The sequence below is a fragment of the Nomascus leucogenys genome, chromosome 9, assembly GCF_006542625.1.
Source record: "Nomascus leucogenys isolate Asia chromosome 9, Asia_NLE_v1, whole genome shotgun sequence".
NCBI lineage: Eukaryota > Metazoa > Chordata > Mammalia > Primates > Hylobatidae > Nomascus > Nomascus leucogenys.
The window spans coordinates 59,779,351-59,792,735 of record NC_044389.1 but is presented as its reverse complement, the minus strand read 5'-3'; the positions used below and the strand labels follow the sequence as shown (position 1 = coordinate 59,792,735).

The 13,385-nt window shown below is 39.4% G+C and overlaps 1 protein-coding gene and 1 pseudogene across 9 annotated transcripts in view; one reads left to right on the top strand and one right to left on the bottom strand.

Annotated features, from left to right (window-relative positions):
* Window positions 1-13,385, bottom strand: part of SEPTIN11 (septin 11) — a 139,104-nt gene that overhangs the window by 74,155 nt on the left and 51,564 nt on the right. The window lies entirely within an intron of this gene.
* On the top strand, window positions 6,469-6,783 carry LOC100603777 (annotated as a pseudogene).

Below are 13,385 nucleotides of genomic sequence, written 5' to 3'. Positions count from 1 at the left end.
ATGTGCTTGCTACACAAGTTTCTTTTAGAAATAGAAATATGAAAACAAGTATTTCCTATAATAAATTATATATAATATGTGTTATATAGGCAATAATATATAATACTATACCACCAGTAATAGGCATAAATTCTAAGCCCCAAAAGACAAAATTTGATAAATGACTCCTTTTTTTTTTTTTTTTTGAGACGGAGTCTCGCTCTGTTGCCCAGGCTGGAGTGCAATGGCACAATCTCAGCTCACTGCAGCCTCTGCCTCCCAGGTTCAAACGATTCTCCATCCTAAGCCTCCCGAATAACCCGGACTACAGGTGCACGCCACCATGCCTGGCTAATTTTTGTATTTTTAGTAGAGATGGGGTTTCACCATGTTGGCCAGGCTGGTCTCGAACTCCTGATCTCAGGTGATCCGCCTGCCTTGGCCTCCCCAAGTGCTGGGATTACAGGTGTGAGCCACCGTGTGTGGCCTGATAAATGACTCTTTTATGCTATTAATGACGAAAACATTTATCTCTAACAAGAGTATCTACAATGACAAGCAAGCAGACTTAGGCATATCTCTGCTCTCAAAGAGGTCATAAGAATCTGTCATTCTAAAAGCTAGGTAGGAATGACTTAGCGATGCCAAGTTTTAATTCAGTGAATCTGTCTTTCTGGCAAGTGTGGTAAATGACGGCAAGCACTGGGCCACTTGATATGAGCTCAAATCAAGCTACTTCTCTCAGGAGCTAAGCTTTCTGAGGAGACTAGACTAAAATGATCCTCAGCTTTCTTTTGACCTTTTAAACGTCCCATGACTCTACAGCACTGCTGGCATTCAATAAAGCTCAATGATAAATATTGCACAGAAATAATGTTTAAGTGTTTTAAATTATGCATAAACCCAAAGTTCAAGATAAGCACAGTTAAGCGAGGCCTGGCACAGTAACTTCTATCTGAGTTCCAACTTGGCTTTTTGATGATGATGATGGTAATGAAATAGCTCATGCATACAGAGTATCACGTATCTGAATACTCATGACCTATCTTTGTTAAACCGTAACTTTTACCATCCATATACTTCATCTTTTCTTTTTAAATCACAGATACGTTTGAAGATCCTTGAGTATCTCTCCTTGATGCCTTTCACTGCCCCTCCTTCCCCAGGTCACAGCTTGGCTCTTAAAACAGACAGTGCTTGTTATTTGCTTCGAAATAATTTGGGGAGAGGTGAGGGAAGAGGTTAGAGAAGGGAGCAAGGAGGCTAAAGAGAATGGTAAATAGACGATATGAGATTGGCCATGAATTTAAATGGGAGGGGGAGAAGGAAAAAAAAAACCAAAATGATTGGCCAAGAATTGATAACTGGGCTATGTGATGGGACAGAAGGGTTCATTATACTATTTTCTCTACTCTTGTGTATGTTTGGAATTTTTGTTAATTAAAAAAAGTTTTTCTTAATGTGGCACATATACACCATGGAATACTATGCAGCCATAAAAAAGGATGAGTTCATGTCCTTTGTAGGGACATGGATGAAGCTGGAAACCATCATTCTCAGCAAACTATCATAAGGACAAAAAACCAAACACTGCATGTTCTCATTCATAGGTGGGAACTGAACAATGAGAACACTTGGACACAGGAAGAGGAACATCACACACCAGGGCCTGTTGTGGGGTGGCGGGGAGGGGAGAGGGATAGCATTAGGAGATATACCTAATGTAAATGACGAGTTAGTGGGTGCAGCACACCAACATGGCACATGTATGCATCTGTAACAAACCTGCTCGTTGTGCACATGTACCCTAGAACTTAAAGTATAATAAAAAATAAATAAATAAAGTTTCTCTTAGAAAAAAGAGAAAGATCAGACTATAAATACTTCTAGACTACATTCCTAAGCTGCACTATACAGTATGGTAGCCACTTGCTACGTGTGGCTGTTTAAGTGTAAATTAATTAAAATTAAACAAAATAAAAATGTTAGTTGTACAGCTATCCTAGCCACATTTCAAGTGTTTAAACACCATATTTGACTACTGTGATGGCAACTATGCAATAGTGGAACATTTTCCAGTATCATGGAAGTTCCAAACTGACAGCAGTGTTCTGCAGCCTAGGGTGGTATCTCCACGTGGTAGAAGAAGGTGTAAACAACAGTCAGAAGACTTGGCCTTAAGATCATCACTGTTTACCTTGGGCAAGTCTGAGTCCTGATCAATCAAAAAGGAGGTGAAGGTGTTGGGTCAAGAATAATATCCAACCAAGCAACCCACCTCACAAAGTTGTTGTGAAGATCAACTTTTACCCACTGAAATGTAATCACAGGAAAAACATGTGGAATTGCACAATTTCAATTAGGAAACCACTGCAGTGTGTGCAATGGGTTTAGTGGCAAAGCCAATGTGCAAGTGAAAACATTCCAAAAGTATATTTAAAGACCAAAAAAACCCTGAAATGACTCTAGTTTAAGAAATCACACATTTCAACTTCAAATTTGTTAAGTTTTCTCCTCCCACTCCCTTTATTGGAATAGAAAAACAACTTTCTACTTGCTTTTTTAACACATAACTTTTTCATGGTTGGGATTAAAAGTTAAATCAAATTGCTAATGTAAGATTAGCAAAGGATAGCTGGAATGCACCACTTGGGCCAAAAAGCCAAGTCACTTGAATGAATGCAAAAATCCAGGAATTAAGTGGTCCCAGCTTTTATCTACATATAATGAGAGAATTTCTCCTTCCCGGACAGATTGAGTACATCCTTAAGTTATCCATTATCTCATGTGGGGTGTGCGAGTGTGTGTTTGTGTGTGTGTGTGACTGTGTGGGTACCTTAAAGAAATACATTAAAAGATCACTAAAATAACTTTGCCTTTCCAAATGAGATTGTTTTGCTTCCAAAATCATATTTCCCCTTATTCTGGACTAACATAAGAGAAACTGATTAAACAGGCAATATTTCCAATGTCCTTTTATCTCTAAAGCTGGTATCAGAAAAAAAACAAACACAAAAAAAACTGATAATCAGTTACATCAGGGTGTAAAAGGAATTAAGTATAGGTAATGCCAAGTGAGACATGTGTACCTCAACCCAGGACAAACCAGTAATTCTCAGCCTTTTTTCCCGTTTCCCCATGTGGGGATAATTCCATACCCACAATGATCCTAAACCAGGGGGTACCTGTGTTAGAATACGGAAATGTTTTGTTAAGTACAAGTCCCTTAAGCTAAGACTATTAGAAGCAGGAATTGGACATTTTATCTTAAAAGGCATTTAAAGACTGAGATTTTTAAAACACTAGTTATAGCCAAAGCATTTAAATTCACCTTAAAACATCTAAACATACATTCATTCACAATTTTTTGACAAAAGGCCAAAGCTTTTTCGTCATTAATAGGTCAGAGGAATTTCAATAAGGGTGTCTTTCCAGCACAAACCCACAGGCATCATCTATAATTTCCAGTTTGTTTATTTAATGTGGAGACAGAACTTAAAAGTGTTTTCAATGCAATCTGAATACAGGCTCTTTTTAGATTCTTACAATTTTTGTCTCCAACTTTTTGTAATTATCTTACGTATATTTAATTCACGGCAGTTTTATTTCAGCAAAATTTTTACCTTTACTAAAACTTTCCCAAGCATCTCACTTAGAAGCAATTCAATTTTTGCACTTATATTTCATAGATTCACGAAACATTAAATTAGGCAATGATGATGATTACAACTAGTGTAAGTAGGTTTGAAAACAAACACCTGACCCAGTAAGCATAAAACTCTGTTGGCAGGTGCAGAAATGCATGTGCAGCTCTAAAACAGAACAGGACAGTCCCCACTTACAATGGTTCAACTTACGATTTTGACTTTCCAATGGTACAAAAGTGATACACATTCAGTAAAAACCATACTTCAAATGCCTATACAACCATTCTATTTTTCACTTTCCATACAGTATTTGGTAAATTACCTGAGATAGTCAACACTTTATTATAAAACAGGCTTGTGTTAGATGATTTTGCACAACTACAGGCTAATGTAAGTGTTCTAAGCATATTTAAGGTAGGCTAGGCTAAGCTCTGATGTTCAGTAGGCGAGGTGTATTAAATGCGTTTTAAACTTAGATATTTTCAATATAATGTGGTTATCAGGACATAACCCCACGGTAAGCTGAGAAGCATCTGTACTAGTCTACTAGTCAAAAGCATGTGGAATGCTGTGGGCAGTCAGAATGTTTTGTAGTGGAAATAGAGGGCACAAATTAATCTGTCAGTGAGCCTGAACACATTCCATCCAGATTCTAATAAAACTTCTCAATTCCCTTTGGTGTGCCCTTTTTATCCTTCCCTTAAACTAAAAAAATAAATTTCGAAAGATAGCCTAGGAAGAAAAAAAGCTGAAGGTTACCTTTCAAGGGTCCTCGAATTACATTATAAAAGGGAAAGAGAAGGGAAATAAAATGGGCCTTATTATTTCTGAATGCTAAGCCAAGTTCCTCATGTTTACTAAGAAAAAGTGTTGGGCTGAATACTAGTTAAAAGAACATGACAAGATCCTCCCAGTCATGGAGGTTGAGCATTATCTGAGTCTCAGCCTCTTCTCCCCAGCTACACTGCAGGCTTTCCAACAACATGGAGCACAGGACAGGAAACACAGAAGGTCCTCAAATATCTGACTGGTTGATGCTGCACAATCATGAATGACTTGAGACAGGAGGTGGGAATAACAAAACATATCCTGATAACTCGCCCCTGAATTCAAACCTTACTCTAAAATTTTGAACCTTAGTGACAATGAGATGCATTTTCCAAAGACAAATTTTGGTTCTGATTTGGTTTGGTGGGAGAGTAGAAGGATATGGTTTTGACATCGTCACTCATGCATGGTGTTGGCTGGGGCTCAATATTTGTTGACTTAATGAACAGGAAATAGGAAAAGCCACTGAGGAATAAAAGCATAAGTTCTTCAAGAAAGAGGAGATTTAGAAATATTAAGCAGTATCCCCAGCTCTCCAATATCCCTACATAAATCTCCATTACATAAAGTCAGTGAGAGTTTTCATCACCCCCAGCTTTGACTGGGTTATAAAATCCAATTTAGACTTGGTCCTCTTCACATAGCTTAAATGTCAGCTTTGGAGTAGCAGCTAGTGGCAACAAATTAATTATTAGGGATTTTAATACCTGAGACCTCATCTTATCTGCCTTAAGTTCATAAAATACCTTGGAATTTTAGTTTCTGAAGGAGCAAATTTGATTATCAACAACTAAAAGACTTCTTTAGAGGGCTCAGAGAGAAAACTGTGCTTCAACTTCAGACAATCCAACATTCCCTAGTGGTTAAGAGGTTGACTAAAGATTGGAAAAGGCTTTGAAAACAAAGAGGCATGTAGCAAACAATCAAATTATTTTATCAGGCCAAAGTACTAGTCTTAGACTGCCTACCCACGTTAAGTCAAACCAAACACCTCAAAGAATGACAGCAAAGGTGACAAACGTGAGGAGAATCTAAAAATGAATCAGCTTGGTTTACGTAGTTTCCATGACATTCTCAGAAACAGCCTCTGAGAATGGCTTACACGAAGTGCAGTGATCATTTGAACAATTCTCTTAAAAACTTTTGGGGTACATTTAAAAATAACTAAAAGACTACAATTAGATTGTTGGAAACACAAAGGATAAATGCTTGAGGTGATGGACATCCCATTTACCCTGATGTGATTATTACACATTGCATGCCTGCATCAAAATACCTAATGTAACCCATAAATATATACACCTACTATGTACCCACAAAAATAAAAAATTTAAAATAAAATAAAATAAACACTCTTAGGGAAATACTACGTTAATCCCCATCCTTAAAACTGTTCAATGTTAGCTAATTAAAGTTGTTTCTTATTACCCCATTTTTCCAATCTATGCAGACGATATAAGCCCAAGACTTTCTGATTTTTTTTTCAAAAGAGTTTTAAGCTTTGTCTTAAGTTCATAGTTCATGTATCAAAACCATAATTTCCCCCATTCACTCTGTATGTAGGTCCTAGAATATAAAAATGCAATTGACTTGAAATGGGTAAATTAAACCCATTGCAGAACAAAGTAGGCACTACTGATTCAAAAGCAAGTAGTGCCACCCTGAGAGATTATGAGTTCCATCCCAAAGAATCAGAAATGAAAATTATAGAAAAGTCTAGGTGATGCGATACAAATTTTTTTTTTGAGTCTAGTTTTTTAATCTGGCCAGGTGCCCGTGGCTCACAACTGTAACCTCAGCATTTTGGGAGGCCTAGACAGGAGGATCACTTGAGGCAAGGGGTTTGAGACAAACCTGGGCAAAACAGCAAGACTCCGTATCCATTAAAAATAATAATTATTATTATTTAAAAAAAAAAAACAAAAAAAACCTTGTCTTGTCCAAGCTCAGTCCAGTGCTTTGGATCTGCTTCCATTGGTCCTTACAGCTGCTCATCAGACCCCAGCAGCCAAGAATGGTAAAACAGATCAAGAGCAAGGTTGCTTTTCAGGAAGCCTTGGACACCACAGGCAATAAACTTGTAGTTGACTTCTCAGCCACATGGTGTGGGCCTTGCAAAATGATCAAGTCTTTCTTTCATTCCCTCTCTGGAAAGTATTCCAACGTGGTATTCCTTGAAGTAGATGTGGATGACTGTCAGGATGTTGCTTTAGAGTGTGAAGTCAAATGCATGCCAACATTCCAGTTTTTCAAGAAGGGACAAAAGGTGGGTGAATTTTCTGGGGCCAATAAGGAAAAGCTTGAAGCCACCATTAATGAATTAGTCTAATCACGTTTTCTGAAAATATAACCAGCCATTGACTATTCAAAACTTAATTTTTTTAATTTACAAAAAATATAAAGTATGAAGATTATAAACCTAATTGCCATCTAGGTGACAATAAAATATTAATTCTAATAAAAAAAAAACCTCGTCTTACAAATAGTAGTGAAAACCTGGTAAAAAGTCAGTTTGTTCTGAGTATTTTTTAAAACATTCAAAGTAGCTTAGTATATTACAAAATTAACATTCATACTCCCTTATTTGTATAAGGAAAAGACAAGCCCCACACTAGTAAACAAGGTGTTTTCATCTAGGTTTCCCCAAAATGCAAGGACTTGAGACAGGGACTTGCATGCATGTGAGTCCTGGGAAGTGACCCAGGGGAACAGAATGGGGGACAGGGAAAAGTGAAACAGGGGAAGAAGGAAGGCCACCCTAAGGGGACTGTAGAGTAATCACCCCTGAGGGCTGAGGCTGGGGCCCCGAGGGGAACTTCTAAGGAGCCAGGTCAATTGAAGAGCCATGTAGATCCACCATCTCAAGGGGGTTGCCCCCTGGGATGGCAATTCCTCTGGATGTCCAGATGTGCACATAGGTCAGAATAGCTAAGCAGAACCCAAGTGGCGATGGCAGAGAAGCCTGGGGCAGAAAGTGGAGTTGTGTGGTCTACACCTACTGGGGGTTGACACAGCAACAGCCAGGTAGGCACATGTCTTAGCCAATACGTCTTATGTAACTTATCTGAAGGGTGAATTTTCACTTATTGAGTCAAATGTTTATTGGTGGGGGGTACAGGACATACAGTCCTTTCCCTTAACTCTGGCTATCTAGACTAAGAATGCAAGAACATGGTCAAGGGCTAGTGGAACATATTGCTTATCGTAGGTAATAAGGTTTTTTGTTTTGTTTTTTTATGTTCACAATTGTATTTGACAGTCACATTTTTTAAAAAAAGGTAACTTAAGGAAAGGTGGGGTGGGGACTCCAGAGCACTATGTGGATGACACTTAAGTGTTGCCAGCAATTCAAATAAATAAAAATCGCCAAAATTTTGGTGATTCGTGGGTGGAGGCTTCATGGAGGGTATGTTTGATCTGTGCCCCTAAGGTACGCTCTGATTAGAAAATGGGAAGCCTGTGTGGTTCAGGTGTGCAAGAGAAGGGGCAATTGCTCAGTTCCCACTGGGGTGGGGTGGAGTGGCAGTTCTGGTTTGAGCCCGGTCTTCAGTATAAAGCCATTACTATTTCAGCACCATTTTCCCGAGATAACCAACTTTTATTGAGGATGAATGTTCCAGGCAGCAGTGTAAGCACTATGTGTGTACTAACTGGCTTAATCTGTAACTCTTTGAGGGAAGTACTGTTACTGTTTTACAGATGAGGGAAGTAACTTGCCTAAGGACAAAAAGCTTGTTAAATGGTAAAACTGATACTCTAGAACCGAAGCAACCTGGCTCCAGAGCCCACAGTTTTCACCCAAATGCTATACACTATGGCCTCTCAGTAGAGAGAAAAACAGAGCAAGGGAAAGAAGGGTGCCATCTGATTCATCTGCATTTAGGGACAGATGGCTGGGAAAGGTCCAAAGGGCCAATTTCCCAAGGGAAATCATTCTGTCAAGCAGCTGGAAGTCCTAATGGCCTCAGAACTATTTCCCAGAGAGTACACTTCCACAGCTGAGGCCACCAGAGAGCAGCACAGAAGGCCTTTCAGAAGGTTACCAACCATCACTTGATGGTGACATCCCTGGAAGCTCATCACCAGTGAGTAAGAGAATTCACACTCTGACTTCAATTCATTGTGGCTGCCTAACTCTTATCTCTGTCTCTCTCTCTCTCTCTCTCACACGCACACACACACACACACACACACACACCCCACACCATTCTACTATGCCCAGCTAGAATCAGAGCAGGCCAAATAGAAGGAGAAAAATCCTTACAGACAGGGATACAATTTTAAAAATAAAGACTCGGCTTCATAGTAGATTCCTTGACTAGGAATCTAGCCAACTGTTATTATTCAAAATATTCACTGCCCTCCCTAGAGGGGGATTTACTTCCCCAGCCCATGGCCCTCAAGCCTGACCCAGTGTCTTTCAGAGCCACTCTTTACAGGAGGATTCTCTATTCTCATCCGTTTGAAGTTAGGAATGACCATTTACTATGGCCAATACGATCTGCATGGAAGTGACCCATCTAAGAGCTTGAGAAGCCAGCTCTTGAGAAGCCAGGTTTCAGCATCTCTCTTTGTCCTCTGCCACCAGGCTGGCAATGCCCAGATACAGGATACTCCCTCAGCCTGGGTCCTGGAGGCAATGCAGTATGCAGCAGACCTCCAAGGGTGGAACAGACAAGAAAGCTGCATGAGAAATAAACCCTTGCTATGTAAGCCACCAAAACATGGGGCCAATTTGTTACCGCAACATAATTTAGCTTAACTGACTGAATCAGATGGGAGGTCTGTATGCATGTTGTTCTAAAAGCCTTTGGTTCCAAAGCCTAGCTCTCCCACAAATTTGCTGTAGCAGATTAACTGACAACTTCTTCCTGCCTCATTTTCCTTCTCTATATTACTTCTCAGGTATTTTGTGAGTATAAAATGAGATAATTGTCTTGACAGTAATTTGAATTGAATAAATTTGAAAATCAAGATGTTGAACAAGCTTCCTGTGCACAGAAGTTTTTGGTCAAGCCTTTTGCCCCCCAACAGCAGGTCAGAGTAAATTTAATGAGTACCTTAATGAGATTCACAAAATTTATACTGGTATGAAGACAGTACTCAAAGAGATGAGATGAATGAAAACAGCATGAAGTCTTAAGGAAACCCTGGCTTTTAACAGACTTTTCTCCTGTTCTCATAAAATCCAATGAGTTTTTAATTTCCTTTTTGGAGAACACTGATTGCCACTTGAAGTTCAAGGTGGAAAGAGTCCTACCATCTTCCCCCCAGCCCCACCACACTCTTCAGGACTCAGTTGCTTAGGTCTAAGAAAATAATAACTTCCAGTTCTGAATCCTGAGGAAAGGCTCAATGCACAAAACTGGGCACAGGAAGATCTAGCATTGTCGTTGTTATATGTTGTCACTGGACTCTCCTTCTCTGGGTCCTCCATCAGTCTTCCTTTCCTCTATTCTTTAAGGGTTCAATTTGGGCATGAAAGGAATCAACTCCCCTGATCTTTTCTCATCTCTCCTACTGAATCCTGAAGAATTAGTAGTCTGCAGATTTTCTTTGTCTTCCTTCAACCAATTTCAAGGATCTGAGATATCTTAAGTTGTGGGCAAAGGGTGGATGGAATATAAAGCATTTAAAGAGCTACACAGTAAATACATGCCTATAAAGAATGCACTGCACAGCTGAGTCTCTTCCCACCTCCTCAGCCTCTTGTCTGTCCACTCTCCCTACCCAACCCTAATGCTGACGTTCCGGCTACATTGGATTTCTTTAAGAGTCTCTCCCTCACTTCCAGAGCTTGGCACATGCTGTTTCCTGGGCTTGGAACACTTCCACAACCACCTCCCCATCTCCCTTTCCTTGCTAAATCCTATTGCTTACTCAGCCTATAGAGAGATTTCATGAGAGCAGCAAGGACTGCACTCAAGTACTCACCAACATAATTTCAGCACCTACATTCAGAAGGTACACAAGAAATGTCTGATAAAACAGGTGGGTTGGAAAGGCAAGAATGAGTACTGATGTGTTAGGGTGTTGAGGATTATTTTGTTTTTCAATCTCTAACTTATCTACATTATTGTGCCTCAACTTCTATAAGAGAAAAAAAAAATCAATTCTTCCCAAAGGAATGTTACTTATCAAAAACGAGTAGGTAAATTTTAATGTTATGCTATACATATTTTCATTTCCTCTTTGTACAATAAAAATGCAAAAAGAAAAAAGAAGAAAAAAGAAATCACACACAGACAAGAACAAAGAAAGCTCCCACTTGTCAGAAAAACGGTCCTTTTAGAATATGGTCTCTTTCCCACCTCACCACCTCAGCCTGCCCCTCTCTCCATGTTTCACACTCCATCCTGAGGAAAGGCTCTGAATCCTGAGGAAAGGCTCAATGCACAGAACTGGGCACAGGAAGATCTAGCATTGTCGTTGTCATATGTTGTCACTGGACTCTCCTTCTCTGGGTCCATCCTACCCAGTCACAGTTCAGCAGGTGGGCAGAATGTGTCCACACAACTGGACTTCCTGTGCCATTTGGTTTGAGCGATGTGCTCATACTCATTGGCGTCGATCCTAAAAAGAGGTGGCCCTGGTGCCTTGGTTTTGTCATATCAGGGAAAAGACTCCTGATTTCTATCTCATGTCAAGCCTGGAACAATGTGAATTTCATTTTAGATCGCCCAGCAAATTCCTTTTAGAAGTCTGTCTCTATTACCTTAGCCCAAGTATTGTTTTTATGTTCAACAGCTGCTGCATTGATGGGCTGCCAGCAGGCATGAGTGGGTCAGGGGAAGTATTGTTTAGTTGCGAGTTTTCTGTCAATCCAGATTTTTAAAAGGAGGGTGGGGGAGGGTATCAATTATATTGTAAAGTAGATCTCCTTGAGAAAAAGTATAGAAGCTTTAGATGTGTTGGATTTCATTTAAATAATGGTTCAGCTTTGCTGACCCCATTTGAGACAGGTCTAGCTAAGACTATGAAAGATGGATCCCAATAAAACGATAAAATCCAAGAGTGGCGTATATCCCCAACCAAGTTTAGAGTCCTATAAAGAGAAACACAGGCACAGAAAACTCTGTGGCCTGCGCCACAGTCTAAATCCGAAGATCATGATCAGTGTGACGTCATCATTGGGTAGAGTATAAACACTTGGTCTTTTGGCAATCAATCAAGTAGGCCATCCAAATCAAGGAAACAGCAGAGTCCCACAATCATTTGTTCCTTTCGCAGACATAGGATGGCCCATGCCCAAACACTAAGCATCCACTTCCTTCATTCTAAGAGTATTCAAATGGTCACACAGGACTCATTCAGGCACACAGTTTGGTTTCTAGGTGGCAGTTTATACAAGATGGGTTAAGTTTGCTCAAAAAAAGTGATGAAATAGACTAACCACCTAAGAACTATTATATCAGGATAGTGGGTTATGGCCAGTTTTGTTCTTTTAATCAATTCTTTGGGTCTCCGTTTCACTGTAATGTAGACACATCATTTTTAAAGACGGTAATTTAAAAGATAAAATTAATCTATAACTTTCAAAAGATTTTAAAAGGAGAGATTATTGTACCTCAGAAACTTCTTGCATTCCTTAATAACTGCTTATAGAGCCTCAGTATGTATAATTTATATCACTGACTAAAAAGTTCTAATTTTTGAAAACTGACCTGAGATGACAGTCCCTTGTTTAGGTGGCCCTCCCCTGGACCTTTCTTGGCTCCATTCATGTTTCTCCAGGCACACCAACCACAGCCATCCATCTGGGGCCACATTTTCAAGTCACAAAAATGGCAATTTTATAACAAGGGAAAATAACATTTTATTGGCAGTACTCCTCCACTTCCCACACTCCCTGCCCTCGTCTTCAGGAATTGCCTATAATTATCCCCAGACAGATACGATCCTTCACCTGAATCATATTTGCTGAGTCAGCAATAGGCAAATAATTCCTTTTCTCCCTAAATGATTTACACATTTACACTGAAGTCTGTCACTTTAATACACCAAATCTCTCAAACAATAAAGCTCCTGGTAAGAAGAAAACTTGTCCACTGCTATATCCCCAACACCTAGAACAAGTACCTGACACATAGCAGGTGCCTAATAAATGGTGTTAAATGAGCAAATGGAAACTTGGTTTTCCATTTCCTTCAGCTCAACAGATAAAAGAGCAATTAAGTGCATTTCTTGAAGGATATCATAGGGAAATGTCCACCACCAGTGAAGTTTAAACACATATTTTTTGTTAGGGATAAAGTAAGAAATATTTCTGCACTGGGGAGCAGGCTAACCCAAATGACCTCTAACGTTCCTTTCAACTCCTAGAGTTTTTAAACTGATGAACACCACAGCTTAAGAGAGTCCATCAGCTACATAAAGCCTGATTCCCAAGTAGAGTAAATTGCCATGTTCTGTTTAAAATAAAGATAATAACTGCCCAGGGATTTGGACGCAAAAATGCTAATTCATCCAAAAATGCAGACACATCCCTTGGGAGTAAAATGTTCTTGCTAATCATCAGTTATACTAGGCAAACAGCAGATGTGCTTCAGGGTCTTCTTAGGGCTAAGCCCAAAAACCATCAGTGGGGAAATGGAGAAGCTAGGGATCAAAATTAAAACTGAAATAAACAGTATCACACTAAATTGAAGCTTTGTTTTGCAGTCAACAAAAAATCCACTTAAGAAACTTATCTGAATTTAGCCTTGAGGTTTGAATGGTTTGTAACAGAAAATAACCATTTCATAAGATAGAAAATAGTGCATTTGACATGTAAGCATTTTTGCCCACTAAAATGTCATATTTACCTGGGATATCACACTCTGATGTTTCCATTCAAGAATATCGAAAATTTAGGGTAAGTTATTCAGATTCCGTTTTTCTTCAGTCTGGCGGGGAAAGGTAGTTATCGCGAAAGGAGACATACGTCCTAAA